The sequence below is a fragment of the Sorghum bicolor genome, chromosome 2 (assembly GCF_000003195.3).
Source record: "Sorghum bicolor cultivar BTx623 chromosome 2, Sorghum_bicolor_NCBIv3, whole genome shotgun sequence".
Classification (NCBI taxonomy): Eukaryota; Viridiplantae; Streptophyta; class Magnoliopsida; order Poales; family Poaceae; genus Sorghum; species Sorghum bicolor.
Genome location: NC_012871.2, coordinates 7580863 through 7595008, shown reverse-complemented (window position 1 = coordinate 7595008; position 14146 = coordinate 7580863). Strand labels below are relative to the sequence as shown.

General features: G+C 41.8%; 1 long non-coding RNA gene across 1 annotated transcript; it reads left to right on the top strand.

Moving 5' to 3' along the window:
- Positions 251 to 1693, top strand: LOC110433035. The gene is made up of 2 exons (XR_002450412.1): positions 251 to 599; positions 1389 to 1693. It is a non-coding gene; the product is annotated as an uncharacterized LOC110433035 (long non-coding RNA).

Below are 14146 nucleotides of genomic sequence, written 5' to 3'. Positions count from 1 at the left end.
GTTGCTGAAAACCGATAGGAGTAGTTTGGAACACTCCTGTCGGTTCTTATATGCCCACAGGAAAACCTGAGGCCGTCAGGAACAATTTGATGACTCCTAACGGTCGAGTTTAGACCGACAGGTTTCCTGCCTAAGCACGCCTCACGCGAAAAAAACTGGCAACGCGCGTTTACATCCCGTGCTACAGTAACGTGGGTCCCACAGCGGATGTAAAACTTCCGAAACCCTATCCTCCGGCCGACTGGCTCAATCTATTTCACGCCTGCGCCGCCGCCACACCGGCCTCGCTAGTTCCCACGCTGCGCCCACCACCGCGACGGCCTCCCCACGCTGCACCGTCTCCGCGACGGCCTCATCCATGGCGTGTTGCTGCCGGCAACGGCCTCCACGCTGTGACGCCTAGAAGCCCGCGTACCCATGCCCACGGGCGGACAGGACTCCTCGCTACCAGCGCCGCCGCCGCCCCCATGGGCTTCCCGATGGCCGTGTCGTCTTAGGCTGCTACTCCGGCAGCCGCAGAACCACCACCGTGAGGGGCCTCTCCGACATCTGCATCACCGGCACCCCTTTGGTCCCCTCCCATGTCCAATCCGCACGAGGTGCCTCCCTCTCCCCCCCAGATCTGCTCTCTTTCGTTGCTATCAGGGATCTATTTGTGTTCACAGCTGTGTAAAATCTGTCTCCCAACCTCCCTCTCAGATCTGTTCTTTCGTTCTTTTGCCTGCAAGGGGATCGATGTTTACACTTGCATTAAACAGATGACATGCAAGAACTAATAGATCTGGATGTTTTCCCCCAATTTGCCTATGTACTTTGTATGGAATTTCCTCAGTTGTCTTTAGCAGCAGAGCATTCAAAGGCTATTAGAAATTTAAGTTGAAATTGATATCTAAACTACTAAATTGCATACAGTAGTGGCTTCTTCTTGGCTGAAGGGTTACAGTTGTATGGCACTTCGATTAGTTGTTGCTGACTGAAGTTGCAATTGGCAGAAGGATTATTCGTATGGCACTTCGATTAGTTGTTGCCGCTTGAGTTCCTTTTTGTAAGTTATACAAAAGAGCTGTTAATAGTCAATGTCCATTTGTATTCTGCACGCTAAAAGAGGTTATATTGCAATGAGAAATTAGGCCTGATATTTTTCTGGTAGTGTGTCCTATATGTACAGAGGCTCAAAAACCTACATATATAGTGTGTGCAGAATTAGGCGTGAGAAGAATAAATTAGGCACAATATTTCTGCAAGGTTTTGCTCTTATATGCACCAAATTCTTTTATGAATGTTCCCAGAACTTCTTTCTCCTATATATATGAATTATTTGCATTGCTTGTATCTGTAAGGTACTTTCTTATTTTTGGGAGTACATATTCTAACTCTACTTCTTATAGGTTGCTGTGTCTTCAATGATGCCAACTCCAAGCATTGGGCTTCGCTTTTTGCATAGTGGACATGGTTACTATGAACTTAGTACAGTTAGCTGGACTTGCTTTGTAGTTGACTTCAATACTGCTCTGAATCCACAATATATTAGCTGTCATATTTGTTGTATTCCTAGTGTCGCAAACAATTAATATTAGTTGTCATACTTTTGTATTCCTAGTGTCGCAAACAATTAATATGTATTGATATGTTGGTGTTTGGATTTTTGACATGAATGTGATGAATTACATGTGTTAGTTACCTGCTGATTTAATTTGTATTGTGTCATGTGAATGGAATTTGTAGAATCGACATATTGTTCCTAGTGCATATGAATTTTATGCTAGTGGTGCATATGAATTTTATGCTGCCAAACTCAGTTTTTCCTGTCGGCTGAAAGTCAGGAATGGTTAAGACATTTCCTGTCGGAAATTCCTGACGGTTGTACAGTCAGTTTTTTGGGTTGACCGGTCAAACGCAAACCGTCAGGAACTGCCGTCAGGAAATGTATCCTGTCGGCTTACCGTCTCCTGACGGTAAAATCCTGACGGGTGGCTGTCAGGAAAATGATTCCTAACGGTTTATAAGCTTTCCCTGACGGTTTTAAGCCGTCAGGATTTTTCTGCTGTGTGGTAGTGACACAATAAAGGATACAATGGTTTGGACACGCATGTATTCGCTCCACACCCATCAAACCCATCATCAGTGGACCGATAAGCTTCTATGCTTGATATGTGTTGGCAGGCACAAAGTTATTTGGTTTAGAAAGCATAGCAGCCAACAGAGGTCAATAAGCCATTGAAGCTCCTATTGTACTTAGCATTCAAGATCAGTATGTCTAGCACAAAATGTAACAACGCCACCTTTTGTCACAACCATTTTCCTCATACAAATGTTCTTTCCTTGCCTTCTGTACCGTCTCCATGTTATTTAGCCCTTCCACGGTTTTTAATAGTAATTCTTGTTCTACGTGCACAATGTCATCTAGGAAGTCTTCTTCTTCTGCTTTGTCTTCACCATAATCCTCCCCACGACAGCCTTCGCAACCACCATCGCCTGCAATATCATCTCTTGTACCATCATGTGTCATGACAATATGGGCATCGTCATCTTCCCATACTTGTAGATTCCTTGTTGCCTGCATCTATACGTCTCCCAACATGATGATCCCAAATCCCATAGTTCTCCATGAAACCCCTTCTTACTAAGTGTGATGTTATCGTATTTGGATCCTGACATACTATACACTTCCGACAGTCACAAGTACAATATATATCCTTTGTTTGCTTAATCCAAGCGTGTCTTTTAGCAGCTTCAACAAAACCCTTCACATCTTTATGTATGAAGCATCATGTATTTGTTTTGTGTACATCCATGATGACCTGTGCATATGTGGCCTTCAAAAAGAAAACGTATATTTGAATCAATATACTATTCACATAAATGTTGAAGGAATTGTCTAATTTTTTGTATCATAGAGCTTAAAAATGTTATAAACATCCTATGAACAAAAAATGAAAAACACTAAATATACAAATTAACTAGAGTTCATATGAGCGAAGTAAGTTGGACATAAAATCACTCTAAATTGCTTGGAAAAAAATAAAAAAACCATCATGCTTGTCTCTCTCTAGATCTCCATGTGAAAGAAATTAGTGAAAAAGATGCATAGATAAAGTTTGAAAAGAGTTCTAGAATGCCACAAGCTCACCTCGTTAGAGGTGTCATGCTACAGTGCCTCCCGCGAAGGTTAGAGGTGTCATGCTAAAGAAACCGCCTCTGTTAGAAAAGGGAGGCATCTGTAGAAATCTTTTGTGTACTAGTGCAACCATCTAAATTGTTGCTGAATCGTGAGTCACTGAGAATTAACCTATTCTGGTGTAGATTATAGCAGAATTCCTTCATCCTTCTCATTAGACAACCATGATGCTATCAATCAGTGAAAACAATTGATTTCATACTAGTACTATCTTGTTCCGTATGGGGTTCCGCCTATGGCACCATAGATTAAGAGGCGTATTGCTAAATACCTCAGCTATATTAACCTGTTTTTGTGTTGATTAACATTATACAAACAAGAACACTGATTTCTCACAAAGCTAAGCCTCCCATCGATTTGTCTTCCCAGCTATTTATTTTTATGTCTTTGAGAAAACATTTGACATCCAATGATTATAAATCATGATATTTTGATTTATTTACTAAAAACAGAACCGCTCTGCATCCAATTGGAGATAAGCAATTTGATAATAGGCTTCACCCATGCACGCCAACATGCACAAATAAACAGAACCCGCAGGCAAGAACATATCTATAGAGAATGGTGGGGGGCACGGTTCAACCAGCATCGGAGAAGAAAGCCAGTCGAGGATCACCAGCCTACTGCACAAGAAAAGAAATTCCTCCAAAGCAGGAAGTAGGCACTACCAAGAAAATAAGAACTTCATGAGAATGAACTGGATGCATACACAGCAAGCCACTGTGCAATTTGTGTGATGACTGGAAAACTGGTAGCTGATTGTGCACAGATGTGGGTTTGGCACGTGCTGTTTTGTTTCCCCATGCATCCCATTTCAATAATACCTAATACAATATTGTGGGTTAGAGATTGTCCAACCAATGCAAGGGAAGAAGACAAGACCAGATGCTAAGGATGTCCTAGGCAAGTGTTTCTTTTATAATAGAAGACAGATCATGTGGCAACCAGCTTGGTCAGAGCATTTGTTCTCTCTTCATGCACAAATTAATAACTGGGAAGAACTACTTAGTTATAAGCATTGAATAACTCGGTCTTTGAAACAAAGGTTGTAGATGATATTAAAAAGAGAAACTCAGGCAAAAGAATACAACAAAGCAACAAGGACCCCAAAAAGGGGCAAGTAACAAAAAAAATCTAGCAACAGAAAGCAACTATAGACAAAAGCTGGTTGGATTAATTAAGACATCAACTCACACTCACTGCCTCACCACTACTCTGTACCACTGCACCACTCTATAATTATTGAACTGTTACAAGTGCTGTCATTCAACAGAAACCACACCACCACACGCCGATTAACACGCGCTGCAACAGCATCACCTGCCTACATAGTCATGCCGATGCACCATCACATGCTTGCTCCATCGTCACTGACATTGTCCCACATTGATCCAACTGCTGCCATGCAGCCATGCCGCCGTAGTCTGTTGCTAGACAAGTAACTGTCAAGCCACCAATCCCGCATGAATCACTTATTGACACCGTCCAACACCGGACTGGCGTGTCACCATAGTCGTCCACACTGCAACCGGACAAGCCGATACATGAGCCACTACTAGAAGCCATCACCAAGCCAGCCACATCCTTCGAGAACTGATGAATGCATGCATTACAGTTCTCAGCAAACTAGTCACCTCGTCGAAGATAATAGAAATATCATGTGGGGCTTCCAATGCCATCCCAAGACCACAAAAATAGCCAACTGCTATGCAGGACCACTTGCAGCCTCACCACTCAGGCCATCTCAGCAAAACACTTATGTAATCCATCTCTTCCCTTGTCAGCCCCTCTTGCAAACTTTTCTGATAATTGTGGCGCACCACCCTACATACCATCACCCAACACAAGAGATACCCTAAAACAATATGCCTGCCACATATTGTTGGCATGCTCAAAGTGGCTCAATAAAATACACCTGTCTGTTAGAAGCTAGATGTACAGTTGTCACTCTTATACCTCCATGAGCAATCTAATTAAACTAGATCGCTAAATAATTTTCAAAGTGTTATATAGTTAATTTTATTCTCAGACAACGAGTCGAAGTTGAAGTGAGGCGTGAGGCACAACGCTGTGCAAGACTGGAGTGATCAGGATCAGCGATCCGGTAGGCTGCAGCCGGTAGCTAGGAGCTCAGCGGCTATCAGCCGAAGAACTAAGCAATGCAGGAACTACCACCTGCATCATTGTGGCTGTGTGGTCTCGCCTTAGTCTGTTGGTGCATGCCCTGCACTGTTGTGTGGCATCAGCTGTGGTCTCAGCTTTAGAACTGATGAAAATTGATTCGGCCCTAAGTTCATGATTAAACAAAATGTACCAAAGATTAATCAATCAAACTTCTCAAATGACTAACTTGATACCCTACCCTAGCATAGTTTTAGATAGATCAAAACAACTCTACTCTTGAGAACAAGAAATCAATCTAGAAATAAAATCTTGTCCTGGTCATGTAAAATGTAAAGTGGAGTTGAGAAACGTGATTATCAACAAATCTACGTAAGACAGCGAATCTCTATTACCCCGATGATGTGTTAAAAGATACAACAGACAAGCACCTTTACCAAAAAAAAAATTCATAAGCCAAGAAACCCATAAAATTGCCACAGGAAACTCCTGCCCGCAGCCTATCTTGCACTCGTCTCAAAAAAATAAATAAATCAGCATTTTGGTCTCTTCAGAGCACCACCAACAGTACCAGCAATAATAAGGCCTTGTTTAGTTCACCCTGAAAACCAAAAAGTTTTCAAGATTCCCCGTCACATCGAATCTTTCGACACATGCATGAAACATTAAATATAGACGAAAATAAAAAATAATTGCACAGTTTACCTGTAAATCACGAGACGGATCTTTTGATCCTAGTTAGTCCATAATTGGATAATATTTACCACAAACAAACGAAAATGCTACAGTATCGAAATCCGAAAACTTTTCGGAACTAAACAAGGCCTAACACCGCGCGCCAATGCCCCTGCCACTGTCAGCCATCCCAAGCCGACCAGGACAGGCCCTAATCGGGTCCTGCTAGCCACAGGTGACCCCAGCCGGTCGGGGTTAGGCTACCAGTCACCCTCCGTGCCCCGCGGCTAAGACCTCCAGACCTATAAGGCCTTGTTTAGATCCAAAAACTTTTTGGATTTTGACACTATAGCACTTTCGTTTTTATTTAACAAATATTATCCAATCATAGAGAACTAGGCTTAAAAGATTGAATTCGTCTCGTGATTTACAGGTAAACTGTGCGATTAGTTATCTTTTTTATCTATATTTAATGTTCCATGCATGTGTCGCAAGATTCGATGTGATGGAAAATCTTGTAAAGTTTTGGGTTTTTAGATGTATCTAAACAAGGCCTAAGTTTATAGTCGAGTGCTGCCAGAGTGCAGAGGAGGCCAGCCGGTCAGCTGTGGCCTGTGGCTAGAGGCGGTCAGGCCCTTGCGCAAGCCTCCAACCAGTCCATGGCCACCCAAACCTGGTGCAGCCACTCACAACCAGCTGCAGCCTCTCATAGAAAGTCAAATATTAAAATTGTCAATTTTTTTTTGAGATTACACAGTACAACGCAGACACTCAACACGCACGCACACTCACCCCTATGAACACACGTACGCAAACCCTACCCCTATGAGCACCTTCGAAGGACTGAGCCGGCAAATCTTGAAGTTCACGAAGTCACCACAGGCGCCTCGCTGTCAACGGGCACGTCGCCTACCACTTAATGCATAGCACCGGAAAATCCTGGAAATAAATCCAGAATAAAGTGCCGCACCCAGGATTTGAACCTTGGGTGGGAGCCTGTCAATTTAATATAGTGTTCTCTAGCGGCTTCATAATAAAATACAAATTTTGGGGGTGTAATGAAGATGCTTTATACTCTCTTACAGTAACTAAAAAATAAAGCAGTACCAAGCAATTGCAGCACATCAAAGCTGTCATAAGAGCATCCTGATTTTGTGCAGAAGTAATTGATTTCCAATTAAAATGGGATGAAAATGATTTGATTGCGTGTGTACTAGTAGAGCAAACAGGAAGCTGGTTTCTTCAAGATGGAATTGAGACCACAGCAGACACAAAAAAGAGGACCTTTAGTTACACTGGTACACTACCCTCGAATCAATATAAGCCATCCAATCCTTGCCCTAGCTTGTGACAGCTTACTAGCGTAGATGGATCCTATGATACATTCTCTCTTCGTCCATCAGTACAATGAGTACTGTAATAGGTATCATAGAGGTAGTATTAGGAACAAAAAGCACAGCACAAAAGCACTGGGATTTGGAGGTATTGGAAAGATATGTGGTAGCGAGACCTATACTTGTTGCTGCTTATGTAGTGGTGTTCTTGCCCTAAATCTTGTAATGGGTGGACGTCAGCGGCATGCAGGGGACTTCGAGTTGGCTGAAGCATGCAGTGCTGCCCTGACCAGAATATCGGTGAGGACCCAAACTGGGTAGGTCGTAAAGATTCATTAAGGAAACAGTAGCACACCCAACGGAAATCTAATTATGATGTAGTCATATTGTCCACCACGTTAGACAACAATTACGAATGAGTATATTTCAGTTGTAAATACAGAGTCAGGCAATGAGATTACAAGTCTACTTGGAAACAACAAGCATTAAACTTTCTTTAACTAGCAAATAAAATGCTGCAGAATTGCTACGTCCATTACACCTGGAAACTTTGCACGCATTGTATTTTCTAACTACCAAATATGCCCTTGAATTGTTATGGAAAAACAACATTGTTCAACTCATAAAAATAAAGTGGTGACTATATATAAGATAAAATTATGCCGCTAAGTGACAATTATGAATAGACAATTTGATGTTAATAAATTAAAATTTAAGAAGAAGAATCATGTACATACAGTTTGATGTTAATAAATTAAGGTTAATGTAAGAAAAAGAATCAACCAAATTAGAGTCTGTAAGTGAGATATGATTTGTGTAAGGCTGTTTTTTTAGTTCAATTCAAAAAAAGGAAAACAAATTCAATTTATGGGATGCTGGTTTCAATTGTAGGATGGTATTGGGCTTTACAGGTAGGACTTGAGCTGCAGGCATTGTGTTGACAATACTGATGAGCTGTATTATTGTTTGTATTTTTTAGGTGGATTGTGGGTCACGTGCCGCTCTGCGTCCTTTCCATATTAAGGCCTTGTTTAGTTCCAAAAAATTTTGCAAAATTGACACTGTAGCACTTTCGTTTGTATTTGACAAAAATTGTCCAATCATGGACTAACTAGGCTCAAAAGATTGGTCTCGTCAATTTCGACCAAACTGTGCAATTAGTTTTTATTTTTATCTATATTTAATACTCCATGCATGCGTCTAAAGACAAGGAAAAGAACATGGCCCACCTGTCATGTTCTAGTCGATGCACTAATGCAGTTCTAACAGTTGAGAAGTATAATGCAGCTCCAGGCCATGAAAGGTATAGTATTTTTATATATCAATTGAACATAGCTTACGTTCCTTACATTGCAGCCTCAACTTAACACTAATGCTCGTATTTTTATAATATTTATTTATTCCATAATTTTACAGCGCTATTCTTGCAAATACTACATTTATCCCAAATTATATGTCGTTCCAACTATCTTGAGAATCAAAACATCTCAAATTTGACCCAATATCACTGATATCACTGCAGGTTCCTGCAGGTTCATGGCTAAAACTGATAGAGTGATGACCCAAATATCAGCGGTTAGTCCTATCACTACCGGGTTTAGCCAAAAACAGACAGTAATGTGGCATCAGCCACTATCACCGGCAGTGATGGGATTGGCACTGAAAGTCAATTCTCTAGTAGTGTGACCACGCTACAGCAACATTAAACAACCGAAAATTTGTAACTTTTGGAAATAGGTGAAAAATGATTTAATTTCGTATTTTTGGTGATCATGTAACATAGGAAAATAATATTTTTCGCTAAAATAAAATTTATCATAGGACTTAGAACTTGTTTGTGCATTCATGCTTGAGAATTCATTTTATTGTGCTGAGTGATTTAACCAAAGTTCAAAAATATTTCAAACAGATTTTTAAATGGATTTGAAATAGGTTTTGAATTAAAATAAACAGGAAATGAAAAAAAGAAACTTCTTTCTCCTCCCTAGATTCTGGCCTGAAGGCCCAGCCTTCCTCCCCTCTCGGACTGCCCGTCTCCGCCTCGCACCACATGGCCTCGGCCCAACAGCAGCAACCGGCCCAGTGTGCGCACCCTTTTTCCCCCTTCCTTCTCTGTGTATGACGAGTCAGCCCCGTTCTTTCTCTCACTGATGCGTTGGGCCCACATGTCAGCGATACTCTTTCCTCCTTCCCCGCGTCGTGTTTGAGCAGGACGTTGCTCGAAGGCAACCGAGCGATCAGATCTTGATTTAGACGGGATTTGCTGCCTCAAAACGCGCGTACGACACCCCTATAAGACCTGAGCACTCTTCCAAGATCTCGTTTCGCATCTACCGCATGATAGAGCCCTAGTTGAGTTCGCAGCGTCGCCGTTGGTTCTCACCAGAGCCGTCCTTGCCGTCTACTGCTTCCTCGTCGTAACGAGACCGCTGCTGAGCTCCGTGTTGTGGTGACTGAGCTCCCGATCCCTACTCCAATATCTCTACTGGTATAAGCGACGCTCTAATGGTTGCTGAACATTGTAGGAGCTCGCAGTCCGCCGTTCCGCGACGCGCGCCGTCCACAAGCTTTCCTTGCCCTCCTTTTCGACCTTGATGAGTCTGCATACATCTCCTCTATCTTCTGGTGCCTTCCCCGAGTTAAACCATAGCTTGTAGGCCCTTCTATACATTAGTCGGTGAGCTTCTCGTCCCTGTTAATGGCTTCCACCGCGTCGGAGTTACTGTGCACCACCGTGGCCACCCTGTTCTTCCCTAGGTCGAATCTCAACCGTCGGATCAAGATCTCACGGCCGAAAATAGAAGATAACCCTTCGGCCGACATTTTGCTAAAGAGTCCCTAGGTTTTCTTGAAAACACCCTGCATTCCAAAACGTATAGAGAACAATACGCTTTGCTATTTTTGGAGACGTATTTCTCGTCGGTTTAATTCAAAATACGTTTTCTCTATTTACAAAACTGCCACTAATTTCTTTTGCTCATAAAATACCCGTTTTAACTCCGATTTGACCCATTCAAATTGTGTTGTGTTTGTATTCATGAGATCTATGTGTTAGTACCATTGGTTCAACAGTTTGAAATTTTTTAATTTCGTGACACTATTTAATTAATTACTTTTCTAAAGAAAACCCTAGAAAATTCATATCTTCGCCGTTTTAGCTCTGATTTTTGTGATCTTTACGTCTGTGTGATCGTAGCGCTACATAGAATCATTTTATAAACTTTTCATACTGTTTTTATATTGTTGGTGTATTGTTCTAATTGTAACCTTGTTTGCTTCGTGTATGTTTGTCTCTTATTGTTTGTGTGGTGATGATCAATGATCGAGTTTAGACGGTGAGCAACTCGTGGGTGATCAAGAGTGCTACAACAAACAATATCAGTACTTGGACAACTAGCAAGATCAGTAGGAGCAGTTGGATCAAGGCAAGTATAATTTGGGACCATCCTTGTTACCTACACACTTTTAATACATATATCACATGCATGTGTCCACCTTGACAACCCTAGTAAAATCATAGATGATTGTTATCTTGAATTCTTTGATACCTATTTGGATATGCATTTGGGTAGTTCTTGCTAGTGCTTGATTATAATCCATGATCGTGTAACATAAATATTTGAATATGTAATAAACAATAAAAGAAGCTTTCAAGCAACTTGAACATAAAGGGTGGAAAGAACTCTAGCTTTTTGCTAGATTGATCTTGACCCTCCATAAGGACTTATCCCTTGGCAAAAGCTAGGACAACTCGTATAACCATGAGGGCTATATGGCTCTGGCTTTAGCTTAGTATGAAGACCTTATCTAGCTTGTTATAGGTTACCCGAAAGGGCGCTAGAGGGACTTGCCGTTTTGGGTATAGCGTGGCCTCTGTCCTCATGTGTATAGGCTGCGCGTCATTGTGCCATTTGGAAGGGGGCTCTATATTTGCGCGCCCGGGAAACCTTGTGGCCCTAACATGTTAAATAAACTTTTGAACGGCTTCATAATGAACCTTGCCGACCTCCCTAGGAAGGGGGTTAAGAGACTCGCGACCTCGGGTGACATGGTAAATCATGACTCATGGGTAAAGATGTACAACCTCTGAAGAGTGTTAAATCTGGTATACTAGCCGAGCCCACAGATACGGGCGACCCAAAAAACTGACGGAATAGATGGACACTGATGAACATGATTAATGATGATAAATGATAGTTTATTATGTTGTTTATATGTGTTATTCTTAATTCTTATATACATTGATCATGTGGTTATGGGATTTAATTATGCTACCTTGACATTTGCTATCTAAATATTAACTTGCTATCTACATATAAAAGCTAACTGCAGTCAAACCAGTGTCAGCTAATTGAGCCTCATGAACCCGTGGTTATACTTGTTGAGTACGATATGTGCTCACTCTTGCTATTTCCCCCACACTTAGGAGATGTTATAGGCTTGTGATCAACTAGTGAGTTGGATCCTGTAGAATGGAGTTAATATCCGAAGTTGGAGTTATCTTCTGTTGTTTGCTGCCTAAGATTATCTCTGATTTATTACGTACGTTATATAACTTATGCATTATCTTTTATGCATTATCTTTTATGCATTATCTTTTGATATTACCCCTTATTTGTAGCTATATGTGAGATTTGACCTCTAAGACTCACATATGGTGTATATCTGGTTTTATCCTTAAAATCAGGTATTACAAAGTGGTATCAAAGCAATGTTGACTGTAGGACGCAAGCCTAGTTAGAACCGAACGTTTTAGCATGCTTCTATCTTTGCTTACTTCTTGCTTTCCCTTTAACCTTGATAATTGCTAAAAGTTATGCTTACTTCTGCCATGTTCTATTATAAAACTTTGTCTCCATTTTAAATCCTCCCTCATTGTCTATTTAGATGGCTCATAACGAGGAGACCATTGACATGAAGGAACAAAAGCACCCAGATATGCCAACCGTAAAAGCATTCGACAAGGAGAAGCTTCTAGCCATGCAAACACAAGTAGTGGCAGGCATGACTCAGAATGGGAACTCTCAATAGCGCATCTCAGAACCAGTGAAGAGACAAGTAGCAGAAGCTTGGAAAAATATGAGAACCTGTGTTGGTAGTAATACATCAGGATATCAGGATCAATGCTACTGTTGTTAGCATTACGGTCTCCCTTGTCTTCAGAATAGGTATCTAAAAAGGGAGTTAAGATAAAACCAAATTATGTGACTAATGAGGATAAGATGAGGAAGGCAAAATCACTAGAGCTAGCATTGGAAAGTGATCAACATTCCAATCCTAAGTTGTCACATTCAGCTTTGAATTCTTGTCAAGAGAATCCAAACCTTAGAGATGAAGAAACTCCTCAAGCTAACCCCACTGCTCTACCGCACCGTCAACCAACACAAGCGACGATGCCCAAAAACACTAGGCAAGCATCCTTCTCCTAGCTGGCATTCACCTACGCACCTTCTTGATGCACGACATGAAGAGCTCCATCCCGTGATGACTCCAGATCAGTCTGCAAATTAAAGACCACGCCTAACCAGGACGAGGCACCCAATCACCACAGCATATGCACACACTGCACCACCACACAGCGCTTACTCGAGCACTTCCAGAAAACTCCGCAACTCTATTAGGTTACTGCAGCTATCCACCTCTCTCTAGCATCGATGCACCGCTGCCCTACCGCCTGCTGTACAAGCATCAGGGGCACTGCACAGGCCACGCGCCGCACCTCCTCGAAACTATATTCCATGCTGCTTCAACACCACCGCTGGCACGCCACACCACAGTCATAATGTGGCTTCATCATATCAGTCTTATCGCTGATAAAAATGCCTGCAAAATTGCAAGGCAAAGCATGTTGTGCCAGCTTCATCAGTGGAGAATTTTATATTTTCCATGGGGACTACGGTGCCATCCCAAAATCCTGTTGCCACCCAGCTCTGTCGTAATGTGCGGCAGGCCGGTCTTGTCCATCCATCATCTTATGCTCCGTGATTGTGTGATGCTCATTGCATTGGGCCAAAAACTGAGGAGCACTCCCTATTAGCCTCAGAATATCCCTGTATACTTCGTGCCCTCTTTGTGCTATTTGCAGATCCAACACTTCGTGTGATGACATGCAACTCTTTGAGGATATCATATTTCACCTGGCCTAGTTTTTCTTTCCAGGTGTGTCTCATTCCTATGTGGCACATGCCATATACACTGGCTAGATCTATATGCACTTGCATGGCATGTGTCATCATTGTCCCTCACTCCCTCCCTCTCTATTGCTAGCTATATATTTGTGTAAGACGATGCAGCTGCAAACATACTTTTCTATGCTAAGAGTGGTTTTAATTTCACTTTGCTGCTTATTTATACTCATGGGGATTGGGGAGCCATGAATGGATCCAGGTGGCCACACTAAATGAAAATCACTTCAAAATTTCATCTACAATAAAATGCAGCTATCATACAACAACTTATATATAAGTTGTATCACTTTGGTCCAACAAGTGGAAAAAGCATGCAAATAGATGTATGAGAATTTGTCGAATGCGTGCGTCGTCTAGGATCACATGCACGCTATAAAATGTATTTTGCCACCACGGCAGCTGATGTGAACAGCTTTGTTATTGCTCCATATATTTCTTCTCCATTTATGAGTTTTATGCAATTTGTTTATTAATTTCTATCGATTGCTCACCCTTTCAACAGAGAACTGCCTGGAGTATCTTCGTGAGCTGTACCAGACCAGATCAGTGATAATACCTGACAACCTTCAATATAGGTGGTAGAGCTAGAACTTGGACCGTGCCATTTGAGGGTGGGCCACAACACAGTCTTTTGGCATGGTCCAAAGCAC